Genomic DNA, 23,175 nt, shown 5'->3' on the forward strand with positions numbered 1-23,175 from the left:
AAAATCTGCGTGCCTGGCACTCCGGAATCCCTCTTTTCCACCCCTTCTCCCTGCAGCTCTAACATCGTGTCCCCTCATCATTTTCCATTCGAGCATAGGAAAGAACAGAGTCACTACACCCATTTCTTTTTTCTTTTTTTTTTTTTTTTGAGATGGAGTCTCGCTCTGTCGCCCAGGCTGGAGTGCAGTGGCGCGATCTCGGCTCACTGCAAGCTCCGCCTCCCGGGTTCACGCCATTCTCCTGCCTCAGCCTCCCGAGTAGCTGGGACTACAGGCGCCCACAACCGCGCCCGGCTAATTTTTTGTATTTTTAGTAGAGACGGGGTTTCACCGTGGTCTCGATCTCCTGACCTTGTGATCCGCCCGCCTCGGCCTCCCAAAGTGCTGGGATTACAGGCGTGAGCCACCGCGCCCGGCCACTACACCCATTTCTTATGAACCTTTCCTACATTAAAATAATCAGATAGAAATTTGTAAACATAAATTTTCATTTTTGATATGAGCGAATATTAAATTATTTTTTTTTTTGAGGAGTTTTGCTCTGTGGTCCAGGCTGGAGTGAAGTGGCGAGATCTCCGCTCACTGCAACCTCCGCCTCCAGGTTAAATCGAATCTCTTGCCTCAGCCCCCCAAGTAGCTGGGATTACAGGCATGCACCACAACACCCGGCTAATTTTGTATTTGTAGTAGAGATGGGCTTTTCCCATGTTGGCCAGGATGGTCTCGAACCCCTGACCTCAGGTGATCTGCCCGCCTCGGCCTCCCAAAGTGCTGGAATAACAGGCATGAGCCACTACGCCTGGCCTTGAATATGAAATTCTGTATTAGTTTAATGAAATATCTAAAATACATAGAAAATAAAAATAATTACCAAAAATGTTCAATGATGCAAAGCAACACATACAGTGAGATCTCACATCCTAAAATATATAGACCTAAATATGTTATTTTAAAAATCAAGCAGAAACATAAGGGGCTCTATATACACCTTTTAAAATAAGCTTTCTGACTGGGTGTAGTGGCTCACGCCTGTAATCTCACACTTTGGGAGGTCAAGGTGGGCGGATCACCTGAGGTCAGGAGTTTGAGACCAGCCTGGCCAACATGGTGAAACCCCATCTCTACTAAAAATACAAAAATGAGCTGGGGATGGTGGTGGGCACCTATAATCCCAGCTACTTGAGAAGCTGAGGCAGGGAAAACTGCCTGAACCCAGGAGGCAGAGGTTGCAGGGATCTGAGGCACGCCATTGTACTGCAGCCTGGGCGATAGAACGAGACTCCATCTCAAAAAAATTATAATAATAAAATAAAATAAGCTTTCTAGGTTGGGCATGGTGGCTCACCCCTATAATCCCAGCACTTTGGGAGGCTGAGGCAGGCAGATCACCTGAGGTCAGGAGTTCAAGACCAGCCTAGCCAAAATGGCAAAATTCTGTCTCTACTAAAAAGACAAAAATTAGCCAGGCGTGGTGGTGAACATCTGTAATCCCAGCTACTCGGGAGGCTGAGGCAGGAGAATCACTTGAATCTGGAAGGCAGAGGTTGAAGTGAGCTGAGATCGCGCCACTGCACTCCAGCCTGGGTGCCAGAGCAAGACTCCGTCTCAAAAAAAAAGCTTTCTAGAGTTTAACTCAAGAATTAATTTGAAATTCTGTCAAGAAAGAGGTACTCAAAAAACATGAAAAGTATGTAAGTCACTAATGTATCAAGAAAACAATCATTCTTGTATTGCAAATAAATGCCCAACCAAGACAAAAAGACACGTCACATCGTATGGGAAAAGACGGAAATGAGGGTGAGAGGAAAACTGTGACCTTGAATGTAAGACAGAAAAAAATCAAGGCAGGATGTTACGGAATTGGAAATAATTCTCCATATTAAAGGATTACAAGAGACAGGAAGAGAGGGGAGAGGGACGTGATAGTCACAGACTGCAGGAGTGTGGGGTGGACAGGAATAAAGGAGGCAGAGAGCAGTGGGGATGTACGTAAAATCACCCTCCAGAGCTGTGCTGTCCAACAAGGCAGCCACTTGCCACACGTGGCTGCTGAGCACTTGGAAGATGGCTAGTTCAACCTGAGAAATGCTGTAAATGGAAAACACATTTTAAAAAAATTCTGGGCCGGGCGCGGTGGCTCAAGCCTGTAATCCCAGCACTTTGGGAGGCCGAGATGGGCGGATCATGAGGTCAGGAGATCGAGACCATCCTGGCTAATACGGTGAAACCCCGTCTCTACTAAAAAATACAAAAAACTAGCCGGGCGAAGTGGCGGGTGCCTGTAGTCCCAGCTACTCGGGAGGCTGAGGCAGGAGAATGGCGTGAACCCGAGAGGAGGAGCTTGCAGTGAGCTGAGATCCGGCCACTGCACTCCAGCCTGGGTGACAGAGCGAGACTCCGTCTCAAAAAAAAAAAATAAAAATAAAAAAATTAAAAAAAAAAAAAATAAAAAAATAAAAAAATTCTGAATACTCAGTATAAAAGAAAGAATGGGCATGTGTGGTGGCTCACATCTGTAATCCCAGCACTTTGGAAGGCCAAGGAGGAAGGACTGCTTGAGCCAGGAGTTTGAGACCAGTCTGGGCAACATAGCAAGACCTCATCTCTTCAGAAAAAAAAAAAATTAGGCCGAGTGCAGTGGCTCACACCGGTAATCCCAGCACTTGCAGAGGCCAAGGTAGGTGGATCACTTGAGCTCTGGAGTTCGAGACCAGCCTGGACAACATGCCGAAACCCTGTCTTAACAAAAAAATACAAAAATTAGTCAGGCGTGGTAGTGCATGTTTGTGGTCCCAGCTACTTGGGAGGCTGAGGTGGGAGGATTTCAGCCCCGGAGGCTGAGGCTGCAGTGAGCCGAGATTGTGCCACCGCACTCCAGCCTGGGTGACAGAGCAAGACCTTGTCTTTAAAAAAAAAAAAAAAAAAAAAATTGGCGTGGCATGGTGGTGTGTGCCTGTAATCCAAACTACTAGGAAGGCTGAGGCAGGAGGATCTCTTGAGCCCAGGAGTTTGAGGTTGCAGTGAGCTATGCTGGTGCCATTGCATTCCAGCCTGGGCAACAAAGCAAGACCCTGTCTCAAAACAAGAAAAAAGACTGTAAACCATCTCATTAATAATTTTTATTTTGATAAGATGTTGAAGTGATATTTTGGATAATGCTAACATTTTAGGTGAAATAAAACTAATTTCACCTGTTTCTTTGTAACTTTTCTTTTTTTTTTTTTTTTTTTTTTGAGACGGAGTCTCACACTGTTGCCCAGGCTGGAATGCAGTGGCGCAATCTTGGCTCACTGCAAAGTCTGCATTCTGGGTTCACCGTGCCCAGCCTCTTTTTAACTTTTCTAAAGTGACTACTAGAAAATGTAAAATGACGTATGTGTCTGGCATTGTATTTCTACTGGAAACCACTGCTCTAGAGAGAAATGGTCTCTGGGGAGGCAGAAATACGAGAACCACAAGAGAGGTGGATGGAGGGAAGTGACAGACACATCTGGTGGGTACCTTCAGGTGCTGACAGCGGGAACCCAGGAGATTCGGGTGTGGACAGGCCCCATCTATGCACAGCAGGAGAGGAGCATGGCTGACACTAGGGGTGCTGAGCTGACATACAGAACTATTCAGCTTTATAAACATGTGAAAAACATACCACTAAGTCACTGACAACCCACAGAACAAATCATAATAGAAATGAAAAAACAGCCGGGCGCGGTGGCTCATGTCTGTAATCCCAGCACTTTGAGAGGCTGAGGTGGGCGGATCATGAGGTCAGGAGATCGAGCCCATCCTGGCTAACATGGTGAAACTCTGTCTCTACTAAGAATGCAAAAACAAAATTAGCCGGGCGTGGTGGCGGGAGCCTGTAGTCCCAGCTACTCCGGGGGCTGAGGGGGGAGAATGGCGTGAACCCGGGAGGCAGAGCTTTCAGTGAGCCAAGATTGCCACACTACACTCCAGACTGGGCAACAGAGCAAGACTCCACCTTAAAAAAAAAAAAAAAAGAAGAAAAAGAAAAAAGAAAATTAATCTTGAGGGAAAATATAAAACACTTCTTCATGAACATTAGAGAGTCGTAACAACCAAAACATCTGGAATTAGGGTAACTGAAATGGCAGTTTAACCCTCCTGAAGGAATGTTAATTTCTCACTAACAGTACTTTAAAGTTAGGGGTAGAAAATTATTTTTTATAGCGTTTCACAAGCATTAAAGTTAAAAATCCAAAATCACGTTCTTCTCTGACAGGAACTCCTCCTCAAAACAGAAGAAGCCTATAGGACTTTAACCTGGAAACTACTCAGGGAATCTGGAATATTCCTTCCGGGGGTATCTACAATTGAAACCTGGCAGTAATTTAAAACAAACCAGACAACTCTTGGGGTATGGTTGGAGCCTAAAGTCTACAGATGGTTCATTTTATATGCTGAGGTCTGAACAAGATGATTTTAACCCCTTAAAATGAGGGAAACAAAATACAACAGAATAAATTAGAAGAGAACACAGATGAGTGGTTTAAAGGGCCTACTTGCTGTGTTTCCTCTGGTCTTCAGGTCTCCTCGCTGCTGCGGGATCCAGGAGCAGCTCTAGACCAAGAAATGGGAGGATTTTAGAGTGACTGCTGATTTCTCTATCATCTGCAATTAGTAAACATTCTCCGCAGTCTATGCAAAAAGTAACAAAACCACTGCAGATGACAAACACCAGGTAACACATATGCTACCTCCCAAAAACCTACCCACAAGCTCAACAATTTTAAACTGTTAGGATCATTGGCTCTGATCACCATGACTTGAGGTCACAACCAAACCGTCAAGCGCTAAACAGAGAGAAGGTTTCCACTCTTAATCCACTGTGTGGAGAAGCACAGAGCTTACCCATTGGGGCGCTGCATCAGAAGAGACGTGCACACACCGGGGTGTGCGTTTGAAGGGAGCGATCAAACTACCACTCCCACAGCTCCTCTGTTCACGGGCACTGCAGTCTATGGCCTCATGTCCTTTGGGGGACACAGTGGGAAGGTAACCCACATGCCAGTGACACCATCAAGAAACAGACACTGTGGGACTTTGCCCTGATTTCTTGGGGTCTTTTCTCTTTCCCCTTTGGGTTATGTGTAGACTTCCCCACTGTCCGCCTGACCACTCTCGTGCAGCCCAAAACCATAGCTTAAGTCACCAGCTAGGCCTTTCTTGGTGTAACTATTGAAAGGTGAGCCTCACCTGTTCAACCTCTAGAGAGATTTCTTCAAAATCTGGACCTAGAAGAATATGTAAACAAGATTTGCCTCAGTACGTTTGGCTTCTTCCTTCTTGGGGGAAGCCCTTAAGAAATATCAGCCCCTTGGCCAGGCACCCGCCCGTAATCCCAGCACTTGGTGAGGCCTAGGCGGGCGGATCACCTGAGGTCAGGAGTTCGAGACCAGCCTGGCCAACATGGTGAAACCCCGTCTCTACTAAAAATATTTTAAAAATTAGCTGGGCGTGGTAGTGGGTGCCTGTAATCCCAGCTACTCTGGAGGCTGAGGCAAGAGAATTGCTAGAACCCAGGAGACGGAGGTTGCAGTGAACCGACACGGTGCCACGGAACTCCAGCCTGGGAGACAGAGCGAGACTCTGTCCCCCCCCAAAAAAAAAGAAGTATCAGACCATTTGCCCAACAAGTTCTTGTGACCCTCCTTCAGGAACACAGGGCAAATCCCCCCGGCTCCACACACTATAGCGCAGGACAGACCCACAGAGAACAAGACCCCAGAGAAGCCACCATCATACAAACTCCGGGCGGGGTTTCCACCATGTTGTGCAGTGGGCGGGGGAGGGTGATGGGTCCTGAGCTCCAGATTTTTCCGGAGGTGGGAGGTGGGCATTAGGCTTTGAGGAGATGTGTAGGCCCAAATTACATCTCTGCAAACTCACACACAATGAAGCTTACACCAGGTCGGGTGAGATGGTTTAGAAATGACAGAAAGCCGGCCGGGCACGGTGGCTCACGCCTGTAATCCCAGCACTTTGGGAGGCCGAGGCGGGCGGATCACGAGGTCAGGAGATCGAGACCATCCTGGCTAACACGGTGAAACCCTGTCTCTACTAAAAATGCAAAAAATTAGCCGGGCGAGGCGGCGGGCGCCTGTAGTCCCAGCTACTCGGGAGGCTGAGGCAGGAGAATGGCGTCAACCCAGGAGGCGGAGCTTGCAGTGAGCCGAGATCGCGCCACTGCACTCCAGCCCGGGCAACAGAGCGAGACTCCGTCTCAAAAAAAAAAAAAAAAAAAAAAAAAAAAAAAAAAAAAAAAAAAAAGAAATGACAGAAAGCCGAGGAACAGGCTGAAAATATGGGCTTCTCTGTCAACTGTGAGGATGGTAAATGCCAGCAACACCCCAGGAAGTGTTTCTAGCCGCATTTCTTCAATTAACAGGGCAAAGTTAGAGCAGCAACAACCACACAAGGGCCAGGCACTTCCCCTGGGGCAACTGATGTAAACCTGGAAATCAGCCACCCTCGGTGTCACCATTTCATGATGAATCAAATATACAGAGAAGTTCATCGACGGGTTCGGCATCAGAAAGCTAATAAATAAAGCTAGAGTCCAGGCATATACTGAACGCTCATTGACTGAAAATCAACCTCACTGGATAAGCGCAAAGAAACTCACTTTCCACATCCCTTAAGTATCCTCTCTGGTGGGTATTTGCTCTGTAAATTACATACGACAGAAGAAAAGGAAGAAAATGAAAACTCAGGAAAGTAAACACACTTCTAAACTCATGAATAGTAAAATACGGAAATATCCCTGAGAATCTATGAGACTATCCAAAGAAAATGCAAGATAGGAGGGTAAAAAGGCCATTTGGCAAAGCCTACAAAGTGAGTCCAAAATACGGTTCACAAGGAAACTTACCTTCCAATGCATCCAAGATAGAAGAATAGCAAAAGAAGCTCCCAATTCCTATTGAGGTGAGAACAGTATCAGTAGAAACAGAAGGAATCAGGCCAAAAAAAAAAAAAAAGTTACAGGCCAATTTCTAAACCGCTGTTAGATCTAAAACAAATGAGAAAGTCCTGCCCTAACCAATAAACCAGAACAAACACTGTGCATTTCAAACACTGGGGGAAGTGGGCGGGGGTGCGCCTGTTCTATGCAGGACCCTTCTAACATACGGGAGAGTCTTTGACCCCTCCTCAGAATTATGCCATCAACTACAAAAAACACAACTCATAGAATTTCAAAGGAGACCAGTTACTTAGAAATGCAGCTATCAGGATACTTTAATTTTTCTGATATATTCATAGGCGTGTTGCTGTGGTAGTTTTAAATAATGGCTGAACATTTCTTGCCACTCCTCCCTTTGAGAGGCAGAATTGATGTCCTGTCTCCCCGATCCTGGGTGGATTTGCTGTGCTACCTCATAAAAGACCACTCAGCATCCGCCCTGGAGCCCTGTGCCACCTCAGAATTCCGACTATCCCGAGGCTGCCAGGCTCTAAGGAAGTCAAGGCCATATGGAGACACTACATGCAGGCACTCAGTCCCAGCTGAGCCCCATCTTCCAACATCCCAAGCCAGGTATCAGCTGTGATGGAAAAGCCTCCAAATGCGTCCAGATCCCAGCTGTTGAGTCTTCCGTGCTGGAACAGAGACAAGTGGGCTACCCTTGTGCCCTGTCTCAAATCCTGACTATGAGCATGAGAATCCACAAACATAATAAAATGATTATTTGAGCCACTAAATTCTGGTCTAATTTCTGCCATAGTAACAGTGCCTGTAACAGCCACCTCAACACATTAAGTAACAATAGCAAGTAGCAAGTCATCACCGGGAACTGTTCCTTGGAACTGTCTTGGGAAGCAGTGACAACCACAAAGGCTATTTGGAGATGTTGTCAGATGACATGAAAACTGCTGTGGTCTCACTGCTAACAATGCCCCATACCCGAGGGGTCTACAGCCTATATTCAACATGGAAGGAAACACCCCATTTTGGTTAGAGGAATGTGATTTATATGTATATATATAAATCGGCCAGGTGCGGCGGCTCACACCTGTAATCCTAGCACTTTGGGAGGCCGAGGCAGGCAGATCACCTGAGGTCGGGAGTTTGAGACCAGCTTGACCAACATGGAGAAACCTCACCTCTACTAAAAATACAAAATTAGCCGGGCGTGGTGGCGCATGCCTATAACCCCAGCTACTCATGAGGCTGAGGCAGGAGAATCACTTGAACTGGGGAGGCAGAGGTTGCAGTGAGCCGAGATCGCACCATTGCCTTCCAGTCTGGGCAACAAGAGCGAAACTCCGTCTCAAAATAAATAAATAAATAAATAATCAAAATCAGTATTATAGTTCATAAAGGAAATCCCAAAACCTCCTTAACTGGTTGTTTCTTTCATAAAAGTTACTCTACACACGTGCTCCAAAAATAAGATTTTAAAGACACTGGGGAAAATACTACTAAGATATCAAAACCAGGAATTACTTCCTTTTAAACAATTCCAAACTAACTCGCTGTGCCTTTCAAAGAAATTTCCCACAAGATATATGATTTTATAAGGCCGGGCGCGGTGGCTCAAGCCTGTAATCCCAGCACTTTGGGAGGCCGAGACGGGTGGATCGCGAGGTCAGGAGATGGAGACCATCCTGACTAACACGGTGAAACCCCGTCTCTACTAAAAAATACAAAAAACTAGCCCGGCGAGGTGGCGGGCGCCTGTAGTCCCAGCTACTCGGGAGGCTGAGGCAGGAGAATGGTGTAAACCCGGGAGACGGAGCTTGCAGTGAGCTGAGATCCGGCCACTGCACTCCAGCCTGGGCGACAGAGCGAGACTCCACCTCAAAAAAAAAAAAAAAAGAAAAGAAATATGATTTTATAAAGCCTGACAAGTTGCTTCTGTTAGGACAACCACCAAAACTAAAAATTGGTTTAATTAGCAACAACAAAAAAAATGCCATTTTAACTGGCTGTCCTTATCAGAGACAGTCCACTAAAGAATACAAATGGCAAAACGTGAGATTTGTTAAAGGTTGGGGTGCATTATAAACATAATATAAACCAGGAATGTATTTTATTTAATAAACCTCAACCTGCCGGTCACTCCCTCCCCTCGCGGCGTTCTGCAACAAAACACCTGCCTAGAAATACAAGGGCGTTTTACCCGAGTGAGCTGAAAAAGCCCCGTTTTTACCTTTAATCTCAAGACAATACGGGTCAGAGGTGAGCAAACTACACCCGCGCCAGTGCGCGCGCCCAAGAGTCCGGTGGACTGATGAGGAAGGGCCGGGACGCAACCAGAGTCCTAGTTCCCGCCGTGGCGATAGCCAATTTCCCAGCCGTGGACGCTGAAGGCGAGGACTTCACGCCGCAGACCCTCCAGCGTCCCATGTCCGGCGGGCGCTTGGCGGAACAGCCCAACTCTGCGCAATCACACTTCCCACTGTGCACCTGTACTCCACCTGCAGCCCCCAGCGTCCGCGGGGCTTCCGGAAAAGGGAGGGCGGGCTTCCGTAAACGGTGACCAATTGGAAACGCGATCAGATGTTACTAGGCGGACAGTTCGCTTCCAGGCAACACAGTAGGAAGGGAAGCGCTCAGCCTCAATTAGACGGAGATTTCAGCCAATGGGTGTGCAGGTTCTCTCCACATTAGCCAATAAGAAGCGCTTGGGGCCGACCTGCCTACAACCACAGCAAAAGTTTTCGTGCTCATTTCTGCGTGGGAACGCCTACCCGCCGCGCCAAACCAGAACTTTACAATCACCCTTGATGGTGTTTCCTGCACTTTGGAGATTTGCACCAGGTGGTGGAGACCCTCCCACCTGGCCCAAGCCCGCCGCCCGATGAACACCAGGACCCAACCTTGTGCACCACCAGTCTTGTTATCAACAAACAGGCTAGTAAATTATAAAAAAATAGACTAAAGGAAATGTAGCCGGGCGTGGTGGCATGTGCCTGTAATCCCAGCTACTCCGCAGGCTGATGCAGGAGAATCGCTTGAACCCAGGAGGTGGAGGTTGCAGTGAGCCGAGATCGCGCCACTGCCCTCCAGCCTGGGCGGCAACAGCGAAACTCCGTCTGAAAACAATAAAATAAAAGAAAGGAAATGGGGCCGGGCGCGGTGGCTCACGCGTGTAGTTCCAGCACTTTGGGAGGCTGAGGCGGGCAGATCACTTGACCTTAGGAGTTCGAGACCAGTCCGGCCGCCAACATGATGAAACCCCCGTCTGTACTAAAAGTACTAAAATTAGCCAGGCGTGGTGGCGGGCGCCTATAATCCCAGCTACTCAGGAGGAAGAGGCACAAGAATCGCTTGCACCGGGGAGGCGGAGGTTGCAGTGAGCCGAGATCGCGCCTCTGCGCTCCAGCCTGGGCGACAGAGTGAGACTCCGTCTTAAAATAAAATAAAAATAAAATAAAATAGGCCGCGCGCGGTGGCTCACGCCTGTAATCCCAATACTTAGGGAGACCGAGGTGGGTGGATTGCCTGAGCTCAGGAGTTCGAGACCATCCTGGGCAACATGGTGAAACCCCGTCTCTACTAAAACTACAAAAGTCAGCCGGGCGTGGTGGCGCATGCCTGTAATCCCAACTACTTGGGAGGCTGAGGCAGGAGAATCGTTTGAACCCGGGAGGCGGATATTGCAGTTAGCGACATTGTGCTCCAGCCTGGGCAAGAGGATCGAAACTCCATCTCAAATAAACAAACAAACAAACAAACGGAAATGGACAAAGGAAACATTAATGCATGAAATCAAACAAATGCTTTCGCTGACAGGCTCCGTCTTTGCAAAACTGAACCTAGGACAATGTGCACGTTTCTAACTAGCAATTCCGGAGGACAGAGCTGGGAGGGAGCATGAACTTGATTTTCTGTAATTTAAAAGTCAGTGTTTGCAGGTATTTTCAGTGTTCTATAGTGGGCTTTAGTTCCGGTCGCAGTGTAGCAGGCCAGGTTTCCTTTAGCAACCAGAACAGTTTCCACTAACCCTTGACTGTAATTTTGATGAAAGCATAAGTTAAACGTCAAAGAAATGGAGAAACTGGTGCCTGAGTATCAGGGATGGAGTCTTCTCAGACCCTAAAGTCTGATAGAATAATAGCATTCTTTTTTTTTTTTTTTTTGAGACGGAGTCTTGCTCTGTCGCCCAGGCTGGAGTGCAGGGGCACGATCTCCGTTCACTGCAAGCTCCACCTCCCGGGTTCACGCCATTCTCCTGCCTCAGCTGTCCGAGTACCTGGGACTACAGGCGACCGCCACCATGCCCTGCTAAATTATTTTTTATTTTTATTTATTTATTTATTTTGTATTTTTAGCAGAGACGGGGTTTCATCGTGTTAGCTAGGATGGTCTCGATCTCCTTACCTCGTGATCCGCCCGCCTGGGCCTCCCAAAGTGCTGGGATTACAGGCTTGAGCCACTGCGCCCGGCCAATAATAGCATTTTTACGCATTCACCTCAGCCTGTCTTAAGATTGAGAAACTTTCCAAGACTCTAGAGAAATCTTTCCAGACCCTAGACCCTAGTTAAAGATTAGATGTTGGTTGAATGCAACACTCCTGCTTGTAGGTGCAATCCCACCATAGCATGGAGCTGAAGATGTTTATAAGCACTAGAAAAAAACTTGTAACTTTGAGTTGGTCTGGTGAGTTACTTGGCCCTTCTCCACGTAACCGGTTGCAGAAATAAACTTCCTTCTTTCCCAGTCTGTCTGCATCTTTTTTTTTTTTTTTTTTTTTTTTTTTGAGACGGAGTCTAGGTCTGTCCCTCGGGCTGGAGTGCAGTGGCGCAATCTCTGCTCACTGCAAGCTCCGCCCCCTGGGTTCACGCCATTCTCCTGCCTCAGCCTCCCGTGTAGCTGGGACTACAGGTGCCAGCCACCTCGCCCAGCTAATTTTTTTTTTTTTTTTTTTTTTGTATTTTTAGTAGAGACAGGGTTTCACCGTGTTAGCCAGGATGTCTGTCTGCATCTTATCTCAAGGACTCCTCACGTGAAAGGTGGGTTGGTGGCGGGTTTTTTTGGGGTTTTTTTTGTGTGTGGGGGGGTTAGGTGGTGGGTTGACTTTTTCTTTTGGGTTTGGTTTTGACGCTTACATACCACAGACACATGCAGCTTGTAGGAAGAAATTTTTGTCCGGGCTGTCGCTAGGTCCTTTGGGCCAAGCCATCTAATGGGAGCGAAGCTGACCATTCCCTCAGCGCGGTTCACATCTAGACGGTCGCTTTAAGGTGTCCACATGGTGGCGTGCAAGTGGGTTGTGGCTTTGAGTGGCAGGTGGACGGGAAGAAACAACTAAGACCCAGGAGCGCTCCTCAGGCTGGATCTGTCACAGCTGGAAGAAAAGTCTCCCTAACCCATCAGGCGCCAATGGGAAGTGCCTCTGGGCTGTGAGAGGCTGGCGGAGGCGGGACCCCCTACCCAGAGTCCGGGCACAGAGCCTGTTACTGCAAGACGCTGAGGCGTTGCCGTGGGAACCAAGGGCCTTTCGGGTCAGGTCAGAGCCTTTCTCAGACAATTCTTTCGGTAACGGGAGCTCCTGTCCAGCGCACGCATCTGTGAAGGTCTAGTGTGCCGTCTGCCGCAGAGTCTTCTTTTGGTCTGAGAGCCACTTGTTTCTTACATCCCTGCGCTAATCTCGCCGTCTGCTCCTACCTACCCCAGGCATTTGCCGCATGCTGGTCCTTTCTTTCCTGACGGGCGGGCCATCTCTCCAGCTTCTGGGAGGACAGTTCAAATTAGGGAGGAAGGGACAGGTGCAGGGCAGCAGTGCTGAGGGGAGTAGCGGGGAGTTGGGGAAGCAGGGGCTCATTTTTCTTTGTAGCTCAGATTCCTAAGCCTGTGACTTTGAGAATCGGTGTCTTCCTTACAACGTTTCAATCTGAGGCTGCTGGGGAGAGGGCAGGGTTGGAGGCGGATGGAAGTGTGGTGGGGAGAGGGGTAGGCGGAGGGGGAATGGAGAATGTGTCAGGCGGTGTCTTTATTCCTGGCACCTTACTTTGTCTGCTGGAGTTTCCCAGTCTGTTCCAGGCGCACTCTCCCGACCCTGAAGCGGCCTGAGGGGTGATGTTGGTCGCCAGTGTGTAGCTCCCCCGGACTGGATTGGAATTGGTCCCACAAACTTTTTATTTATTTATTTATTTATTTTAGGGAGTCTTGCTCTGTCCCCCAGGCTGGAGTGCAGTGGCGCGATCTCGGCTCACTGCAACCTCCGCCTCCCGGGTTCAAGCCATTCTCCCGCCGCAGCCTTCTGAGTAGCTGGGATTACAGATGCCCGCCATCACGCCCGCCTAATTTTTGTATTTTCAGTAGAGACAGGGATTCACCATGTTGGCCAAGCCGGTATCGAACTTATGACCCTAAGTGATCCGCCCGCCTCGGCCTCCCAAAGTGCTGGGATTATAGGCGTAAACCACCGCGCCCGGCCTCCTCTCCTTTTCCTTCAGGGATTTTAAATGTTTTTGTTGCTCTATTTAATTATACACGATTGCCTTGACGATTTCAGCTTGAATTAAAATAACATATTTTTTGCCTATCTTTTTAAATATTTAAACATATTAAAATAACACATGTTCATATTGAAAATGAAACATTACAAATAAATATACAGGAAAGGCAGTATTCCCCCTCCAGTTCCACTCTTGAAATAACCAGTTAACAAGATGACAAACATCTTTCCGTGATGTTCTCCAAGATTCATATAAATGTTTGCAAGCATACAACTGCATATACAGGCCAGGCGCGGCGGCTCACACCTGTAATCCCAGCATTTTGGGAGACTGAAACGGGTGGATCATTTGAGGTCAGGAGTTCAAGACTAGCCTGGCCCACATGGTGAAATCCCATCGCTACAAAAACTACAAAAATTATTTGGGCGTGGTGGCACGCACCTTAATCCCAGCTACTTGGGAGGCAGAGGCACAAGAATCGCTTGAACCCGGGAGGCGAAGGTTGCAGTAAGCCAATATCACATTACTGCACTCCCACCTGGGTGGCAGAGTGAGATTCCATCTCAATAAATAAGTAAATAAATAAAGAGAAAGAAAGAGAAAAAAAAAGAAAGAGAGAGAAAGGAAGAAGGGAGGGAGGGAGGGAGGGAGGGAGGGAGGGAGGAAGGAAGGAAGGAAGGAAGGAGAAAGAAAGAAAAAAAAAGGAAAAGAAAAGAAGAACGAAAGAAAAAAAGAAAGAAAGAAAGTCCTGTGCTCAGGTTGCTAAAATCTATGGTAAGAACAAATCCTCTAGAGGTGAAAGTGTAAGAAGGAAAAAGAAATTTGTTAGTCTTGTTTGTTGCACCCCAAGCTCTAAAAAGTACAGCCATGTGTGTGATAAGTGCTTAGTTAAGATGAAAAAGGCATTAAATTTGTGTATGAAAATCATAAACAGAAATACATTCTCATTGACAGCAATTGGGTCAATGAAGTGACTGGGAGCTCCTGAAGTGCTGGGAGCAGGGATTACAGGAGTGAGCCACCGCGCCCAGCCTCATTCCTATTATTTTTATTGATACTATTGTAAATTGATTTCCTTAATTTTGATTTTGTGTTGATTGCATACCTACATAAATATATTTTTTTTTACCATGATCACTAATTCTATATTGGTGAACAAATTTATTAGCCCTAATACAGTGTACTCTGTGTCTGTGTGTGTGTTCCTTGGTTTTTTTTTTTTTTTTTTTTGAGACGGGTTCTCATTGTGTTGCCCAAGCTGCAGTGCAGTGGTACAATCTCAGCTCACTGCAACTTCCACCTCCTGGGCTCAAGTGCTCAGCCTCCTGGGTAGCTGGGACCACAGGTGCATGCCACCATGCCCAGCTAATTTTTGTATTTTTGGTAGAGACAAGGTTTTGCCATGTTGCTCAGGCTGGTCTCAAACTCCTGGCCTCAAGTGATCCACCCACCTCGGCCTCCCAAAGTGCTAGGATTACAGGTGTGAGCCACCATGCCCAGCCTTTTTTTTTTTTTTTTTTTTTTTTCCTAAGACAGGGTCTCAATCCATTGCCCAGGCTGGAGCACAGTGGTACAAACACAGCTCACTGCAGCCCAGACCACCCGGGTTCAAGCCATCCTCCCACCTCCTCATGAGGAGGTGGGACCACAGACTCATGCCACCACTCCTAGCTATTTTTTTTTTTTTCCTTTTTAGGTAGAGACTGGGCCTCACTATATTGCCCAGGCTGGTCTTCAATTCCTAGGCTCAAATCGTTCTACCTTACTTTCCAAATTGCTAAGATTAAAGGCATGAGCCACTGCACTCGGCCCTGGGTATTTTCTATAGTCAAGATCCTGTCATTGCCTAACAGAGGTACTGTTTGTTCTTCCTTTCCAGTCTGCATGCCTTTTATTTCATTTTCTTGCTTAAATGATTGGGGAACAACCTCCACTACAAAGCTAAATAGAGATGTAAAGAGTGGACATCTTGTTTCTCATCTTTGGAGAAAAGCTTTAAGCCAGGCAGGGTGCGGTGGCTCATGCCTGTAATCCCAGCACCTTGGGAGGCCAAGGAGGGTGGATCATGAGGTCAGCAGTTCAAGACCAGCTTGACCAACGTGGTGAAACCCCGTCTCTAGTAAAAATACAAAAAAAATTAGCTGGGCATGGTGGTGGGTGACTATAATCCCAGCGACTTGGGAGGCTGAGGCAGGAGAACGGTGCGAATCTGGGAGGCAGAGCTTGCAGTGAGCCAAGATTGCGCCACTGCACTCCAGCCTGGGAAATAAGAGCAAAACTCTGTCTCAAAAAAATAAATAAATAAAATAAATTAAAAAATAAAAGCTTTAAGCCTCTTCCCATTAACTATGTTAGTTCTGGGCTTTTGTAGATGGGCTGGTCACGTTAAGAAAACTGCTTTCTACTCCTACTTTTTCTATTCCTATTTTATTGTTTTCATCATGAAAGGCTGTTGCATTTTCAGGAAGTGTTTTTCTGCATCTATTAGGATGATCATGAAGTAGTTGTCCTTTATTCTAGGGACAGAATGCACTCCCTTGATTTTCCTTTATTGAGCTAACCTTGCACTCCAGAGATAAATGCCTCTTGGTTACAACGTATAATCCCTTTTATATGTTGCTGCATTTGGTTTTCTAGTTGTTTCTACACCTAAGTGCACAAGAAACATTAGTCTATAGTTTTTTGAACTGGTCTCATTTTGCTATCATTGAAATGCTGCTCTTAAAGAGTACCTTCAGAAGTGTTTCCTCATCAGCTGTTTTTGGAAGTTTGTGAAACTCTGTCAATTCTTAGACAAATGTTTGGTAGAATCAACCAGGAAAACCATCTAGGCCCAACCTTTTTGTTTTGTTTTGTTTGAGACAGGTTCTCTCTGTCATCCAGGCTAGAGTGCAGTGGTGTGATCATAGTTGACTGCATACTACCATGACTGGCAAATTTTCTAAAAATTTTTTCGTAGAGAAGGGGTCTTGCTATGTTGCCCAGGCTGGTCTTGAACTCCTGACCTCAGGCAATCCTCCTGCCTTGGTCTCCTAAAGTACTGGGATTACAGGCATGAGCCACTGCACCTGGCCTCCACCTATTTTTTTTTTTTTTTTTTTGAGACGGAGTCTCACTTTGTGCCCCAGGCTGGAGTGCAGTGGTGCGATCTCGGCTCACTGCAAGCTCTGCCTGCCGGGTTCATGCCATTCTCCTGCCTCAGCCTCTGGAGTAGCTGGGACTACAGGCTCCTGCCACCATGCCTGGCTAATTTTTTCGTATTTTTAGTAGAGACGGGGTTTCATTGTGTTAGCCAGGATGGTCTCGATCTCCTGACCTCGTGATCCACTTGCCTTGGCCTCCCAAAGTGCTGGGATTACAGGTGTGAGCCACTGCACCCGGCCAGCCTCCACCTATTTTTATAGGAGGTTTTTGGGTTACTGATTTAATCTCTTTATAAGTAAAGAGAGGGGAGGTGAGTAAGTGCCGGGAGACAGAAAGAGAGAAAGGAAGACAGATTTTCTCTTTCTTTTTTTTTTTTTGAGCATCCAGACCTTGTTTGTGTTTTTTTTTGCCGGGGGGGCCGGGGGGGCTGGGGGGGCCGGGGGGTATGGGACGGAGTCTTGCTCTGTCACCCAGGCTGGAGTGCAGTGGTGCAATCTCGGCTCACTGCAACCTCCACCTCCCAGGTTCAAGCGATTGTCCTCCTCAGCCTCCTGACTAGCTAGGACTACAGGTGCGTGCCACAATGCCCAGCTAATTTTTGTATTTTTAATAGACACAGGGTTTCACCATGTTGGTCAGGCTGGTTTTGAACTCCTGATCTCATGATTCACATGCCTTGGCCTCCCAAAGTGCTGGGATTACAGGCATGAGCCACTGCGCTCGACTAAGATTTTTTTTCTTTTTCAGATTTTCTATTTCTTCTTAAGTAAAATTTGGTAGTTTGTATTTTTGTTTGAAGTTCAACATTCATCTAAGTTTTCTAATTTGTTGGCATTCAATTATTCTTAACTTTCCCTTATAATTCTTTTTATTTATCTAAATTCAATAGATATGTTCCCCTTTCATTCATGATTTTACCAGTTTGGATCTTCTTTTATTTTGGTCAGTGTATCTAAAGTTTATCAATTTTCTGTATTTTTCAAAGAACAACCTTTTTGACTTGTTGATTTTCTCTATTCTCCTTTTATTCTCTATTTCATTTACCTCTGTTCTAATGTTTACCATTTCCTTAGTTCTAGTTATTTTGGGTTTCATTTGCTCTTTCCTTATTTTTAAGAAAAGTTGGGTTTTAGAAAGTTAGGTTACTGATTTGAGATCTTTACTCTTTCTCAATGTGGGCATTTATGGCTATAAATTCTGTCTTAGCACTGTTTTAGCTATATGCCATGAATTTCAGTATGTTTTGTTTTTTTATCCAATGCAAAGTATTCCCTAGTTTTCCTTTTCATTTCTTCTCTGTCCATTTGAATGTTTAGGCTTGTGTTGTTTACTTTCTACCTATTATAAAATTTCCCAAATTTCTGTTACTGTTTTTGTTTTTTGGTTTTTTTTTTTGAGATGGAGTTTCACTCATCACCCAGGCTGGAGTGCAATGGCGTGATCTCGGCTCACTGCAACCTCCACCTCCCAGGTTCAAGTGATTCTCCTGCCTCAACCTCCCGAGCAGCTGGGATTACAGGCATGTGCCACCATGCCTGGCTAATTTTTTGTATTTTTAGTACAGACAGGGTTTTAACCATGTTGGCCAGGCTGGTCTCAGCCTCCTGACCTTGGCTGATCTGCCTGGCTCGGCCTTCCAAAGTGCTGGGATTACAGTCCTGAGCCACCATGCCCATCCACTGTTACTGTTTTTAAGGATGAAAAGAATCCCTTTACTTTTGTTATTTCATGGAACATTTTACAGCAACAGTTTTTGAAGTTCAGACAAATTGTGATTTACGGAAAATGTAATAAGAAAACGGAGAGACATGAGGTAATCCCTGGGATGAACAACATCTTTTAACATTTCTACTTATTCAACATTTTTTCTAGTGAGTTCATTTTTTTAAATTATAGTAGGAAACCTTTAAGATGGTATCTAGTCATTTAAATTTTTAAGCATACAATACATTTTTGACTGTAGGTAAAACATGGTACAACAGGTCTCGAGAGCTTATTCATCTTGATTAAAGAAACCTTGTGCTCATTGAATAGTGCCTCCCCATTTCCCTTCCACCCAGCCACCTGCAATCACCACTGTACTTTCTGTCTATGAATCTGACTGCCCTAGCTACCTCTATACATGCAATCATACAGTACAGTATGTCTGACATTCTGCTATTTTCTATATGTCTTACATCTCCTTTATTCCTCTATTCTTCTATTACTGCATAATTTGCTGTTAAATAGATATTTTCCAGGGTAGCTTTTTAATTCCCTTGTTGTTTTTTCTGCAATGTATTTTTTTCAGTTATTGTGTTAATGGATTCCCTGGGGATTAACATCTTAATTTGTAACAATTTTAAACTGGATTAATACCAATTCAATTACAATACTATAGAAAACTGTGCTGTATACCTACATTCACCTCTCAACCATGATAATTTGAACACAACAAAATAAGAGAGTAGGGCACACTAAAATCACAAACTTAGAATACCCAGAACTATGATACCTTGCCCAAGGTTAAGAAAAACTCATCTGAGATATAAATGTCCAAAATATATAGATATAAAAGTTATAAAAGTTATAAAAGATATAAAAGTCCAAAAAAGAGACTCAAGTTCAAACCCCATCCAAAAGAGTATAAAAGAAATAGTAAATGACAGACATAGAGACAATTTAAATACACATCAAACAAATGCTGCAAGCCAGAAAAACACAATACCACACTACTCAAAAATACGCTACAATAAAGTACTTTGAGATGTGATAGAACATAAATCAGGATTATAAAAACTAAAAATTAAAGTGTTAGACTTGAAGACTATAGTGAAAATAAAAATATTAATTTCAGAATTACAAACTCGAAAGAAAGACAAATCCAATTAGTCTTAAGTAGTATTTTTAAAACCAAAAGGAAAGAAATATACCAAAAGGCTATGAAAGTCAATAACTTATCCATTTTTATTTGTTTAATCTGGATATCTGCTTATGTCTAAACTTCAGTTAAAAGGTTTACATCTTTTAAAAATTAATGAAAATTCTATATCGTCAGTTAATGGCAACTAATTACATTTCACAGACAATCCTAATTCTTAATAATGAAACAAAAAATCTTATAGGACTTGATCTTTCCTAACATACTGACTTCATAGCCTATAAATCACCCCTCACTAACTCTGCTCTGCTGTACCAGCTGCTCCTTAAACACACAAACCTTGTTCCCCATTTAGGGCCCTTGCACGTGTTGTTCACTCTTGTTGGAACGCCCTTCCTCAAATACTCCAAAGACCCAAGGCCTTTATGTCTCTGGACAAATGTTATCCACACAGAAAAGAATCCCTGAACACCCTACACTGTGTGAAGGTGCCCTAATCTTGTTTACTGACCTTTGTATTTCATGCCTGATGTGATTTATCTGTTTATTTGTTTTCATGTGAATTTTATGTCTTCCTTAACATACTCTAATCTCATAAGGACAGTAACATTACGTATCACCACACTGATTATGCCAAGCATGGCACCAGGCTCAGAGTATTCAAGCATTTGCCATATTAAAAAAACAAGTGTATTTTAGGGAATTGAGCCATATATATGAATTGATGTGCAATTATGGATTGTAATATGTGGATTTGAATCCAAAATCCACATAAAATGACTGCACCCTGGAAGGACAGTGCTTGTCCTTGGGAGGGAAATGAAAGAAAAATAACATGGTGAGTAGGTACCGAAGGAAACACACAGTTCACTGGCTGTCTCATGCTGAGATACCCATTTCTTCTCCACATCACAAGCCTCCTCACTGAGAAGGGAACTTTGTGACCAATGAAAGTGTTTAATGCTGCTGCCATTCCTGACTCAATAAAGCTCAAACCACTTCAATAAATACAAGGAAAACAAATTTAGGCCTGGCGTCGTGGCTCACACCTGTAATCTCAGCACTCTAGGAGGCTGAGGTGAGCAGATTGCTTGAGCCCAGGAATTTGAAACCAGCCTGGGCAACATCGTGAGACACCTTCTCGTAAAAAGAAAAAAAAAAAAAAGAGGAAGAAAGTTAACTACTTTCTTTTTTTTTTTTTTTTTTTTTTTTTTTTTTTGAGAGGGAGTCTCGCTCTGTCGCCCGGGCTGGAGTGCAATGGCTGGATCTCAGCTCCCTGCAAGCTCCGCCTCCCGGGTTTATGCCATTCTCCTGCCTCAGCCTCCCGAGTAGCTGGGACTACAGGCACCAGCCACCTCGCACGGCTAGTTTTTTGTATTTTTTAGTAGAGACGGGGTTTCACCGTGTTAGCCAGGATGGTCTCGAACTCCTGACCTCATGATCCGCCCGTCTCGGCCTCCCAAAGTGCTGGGATTACAGGCTTGAGCCACCGCGCCCGGCCCACAAGTTAACTACTTTCTTAAAAGGCAGTCCTGAAAATCACAATGGAAAAAGTATACGTCCTACAGATGATAAACACATGCGGTGAGACCAAGTTACCATAGTTCTTCACCATCACCTCCTGGTACAAGGTCTTCTGAACCAGGTCAAGGTATTCCCACTCCTGATGGGAGAAGTCTATAGCCATGTCCCTGAATGTTACAAATTCCTGAAACAGCAAACACACATATTACTGGGGAAATTAAAGAAAAGACTTAGAAAATGAAGGACTGCATTGCAGCAGAAGAGCAATATAACCAGCACATACACTAGAAATCTATGCTATCAGGGGAGGGGAATTCAGCAGAATGCCTACATATTTTTGAAGAAGACTACAACACAGAAAAACCTTTCTGCCTGCTTTGGGACACCTCTTACATATCTGACCCTTTTGAAAATGACAAAATAATAAAGTTCTTCTGTTAAATCATTATTAAATACATAATACCCAAGAGGTATCTGCCTCATAAATTCTCAATCAATATGTGCTAATTGAGAATATTTTCACTTGGAAAGGAATTTAAAAATTTAGTCATATTTTATCCAAAATATAGTATCCAGTCTCAATAGAAAACTACCCATAAAATTAATAATGTCTTCAAGCATCAAATACTTCATTATGTCAGATCTTACCATAAGCATTTTTATTTCTTTTGACACAACAGAAGGATTCTTGGGCACATAACATCATTATTTTCTGGTACTTATTTTTCAGGGCTTTCTACCCAAATCCATGACCTCTGTATTTATATGTTCCAATCCAATAGACTAATTCCCACAAAGCATGTGATTTTACCCTACATGAAGATTGAGATCCTTCAATGCCAATTTCCACCTTACCCAGCTGAGAAACTCAGGTATCTGGAAAATTTCAAAGACTTCTCATGAATGGTCAAATGGAACCACGGCCTCGGCCTCAACAAATGACACAACTGACCTGAAATGCATATTATCTGTACTTCAAAGAACTTGACTCCTTTCCTCTCTATCACTGCCCAAAGTAGAAAAATGGGCACCTAGAGGACCTTGAGTAATTTGGTCAATAATGGCAGGAGTGCTGGTGAATTTACAGTGGCCCACATAGGGAAGATGCCAGGTGATATGGCACACATTTGACAGGAAGAGCAAGAACTGAGGAATAGGTTAACTGAGCACCTTCTCACTGTAAATAACTTCAGGGAAGATGATGACAAGACTTGCATGACCTAAAAAATCACATATACACATCAACATGGAGAGAAATACTGACTTACACAGGCCATGGTTTTAGACAAGCAAGAGCCAATCAGTGCTCAGGGTTTTTTCTACCAGAGAAGCAGATTTGGGAGAATCCTGACCTGAAAGAAGAGAAGATCTTGAGATCTTTTTTTTTTTTTTTTGAGACGGAGTCTCGCTCTGCCGCCCAGGCTGGAGTGCAGTGGCCGGATCTCAGCTCACTGCAAGCTCCGCCTCCCGGGTTCACGCCATTCTCCTGTCTCAGCCTCCCGAGTAGCTGGGACTACAGGCGCCCGCCACCGCGCCCGGCTAGTTTTTTGTATTTTTTTAGTAGAGACGGGGTTTCACCGTGTTAGCCAGGATGGTCTCGATCTCCCGACCTCGTGATCTGCCCGTCTCGGCCTCCCAAAGTGCTGGGATTACAGGCTTGAGCCACTAAGCCCGGCCAGATCTTGAGATCTTTAATGTTCCCTACAGGACTTCAATGTTCCCCAAAGGACTCAGGGTAACAGTACTGTCCTGCGCTGCCATTCCAGGTTCCAAACCGCCTCCCATCACACACAATTTGGGAAGGTTAGAATTCTGGAAAAGCTCATTTCTTTCCCAAACTCCCAGGGGTCTCACCTACACAGTCACAGAACAGAAACATATCATCACTGAAGCCAGAGCCAGAGAATTCAGTAGGGAATATTCTGGCCAATGCACTATTCTGGTGAGGCAGATGTGGACATAAGAGGAGGGAGCTCTGTCCTGCACCGAGCAGATGCACCTACTTCCCTTCCCACCTTCAAGGCCAAAGACGGAGCACATCACCCACACCAAAACCTCTTTTAGTCTTGAGACTGGGTGAAATTGGTCAAGACAGAGGAGATGGATGGCAAGTGCTCAGCATTGTGACTCTAGCAAAGATTCCTATTTTTTTTCAATATAGTTTCATTTCAGATCTTGACAGACGGGTTTATTTTGTTTCTAAACCTGGCAGATTGGTCAG

The 23,175-nt window shown here is 45.1% G+C and overlaps 2 long non-coding RNA genes across 14 annotated transcripts in view; both read right to left on the bottom strand.

Annotated features, from left to right (window-relative positions):
- LOC102126503 (uncharacterized) overlaps nt 1-23,175 on the bottom strand; it is a 53,915-nt gene that overhangs the window by 22,568 nt on the left and 8,172 nt on the right. For 6 of the 13 annotated variants that reach the window (XR_012427499.1, XR_012427498.1, XR_010583328.2 and 3 more), the window contains exons 1-3: nt 9,171-9,449; nt 6,890-6,937; nt 4,521-4,578 (exon numbers count right to left, since the gene is read on the bottom strand). The exons of 1 other annotated variant lie outside the window; for it this stretch is intronic. This is a non-coding gene — a long non-coding RNA (uncharacterized lncRNA). Of the gene's footprint in view, nt 1-4,520; nt 4,579-5,214; nt 5,253-6,889; nt 6,938-9,170; nt 9,450-23,175 lie in introns of those variants that run through there. 6 more of the 13 variants (XR_012427502.1, XR_012427491.1, XR_012427495.1 and 3 more) reach the window with 3 other exon arrangements.
- Nucleotides 19,498-22,312, bottom strand: LOC135968478 (uncharacterized). The gene is made up of 2 exons (XR_010583332.2): nt 22,223-22,312; nt 19,498-21,138 (listed from the first exon to the last, which is right to left on the bottom strand). It is a non-coding gene; the product is annotated as an uncharacterized lncRNA (long non-coding RNA).

The sequence above is a fragment of the Macaca fascicularis genome, chromosome 19 (genome assembly GCF_037993035.2).
Source record: "Macaca fascicularis isolate 582-1 chromosome 19, T2T-MFA8v1.1".
Lineage (NCBI taxonomy): Eukaryota > Metazoa > Chordata > Mammalia > Primates > Cercopithecidae > Macaca > Macaca fascicularis.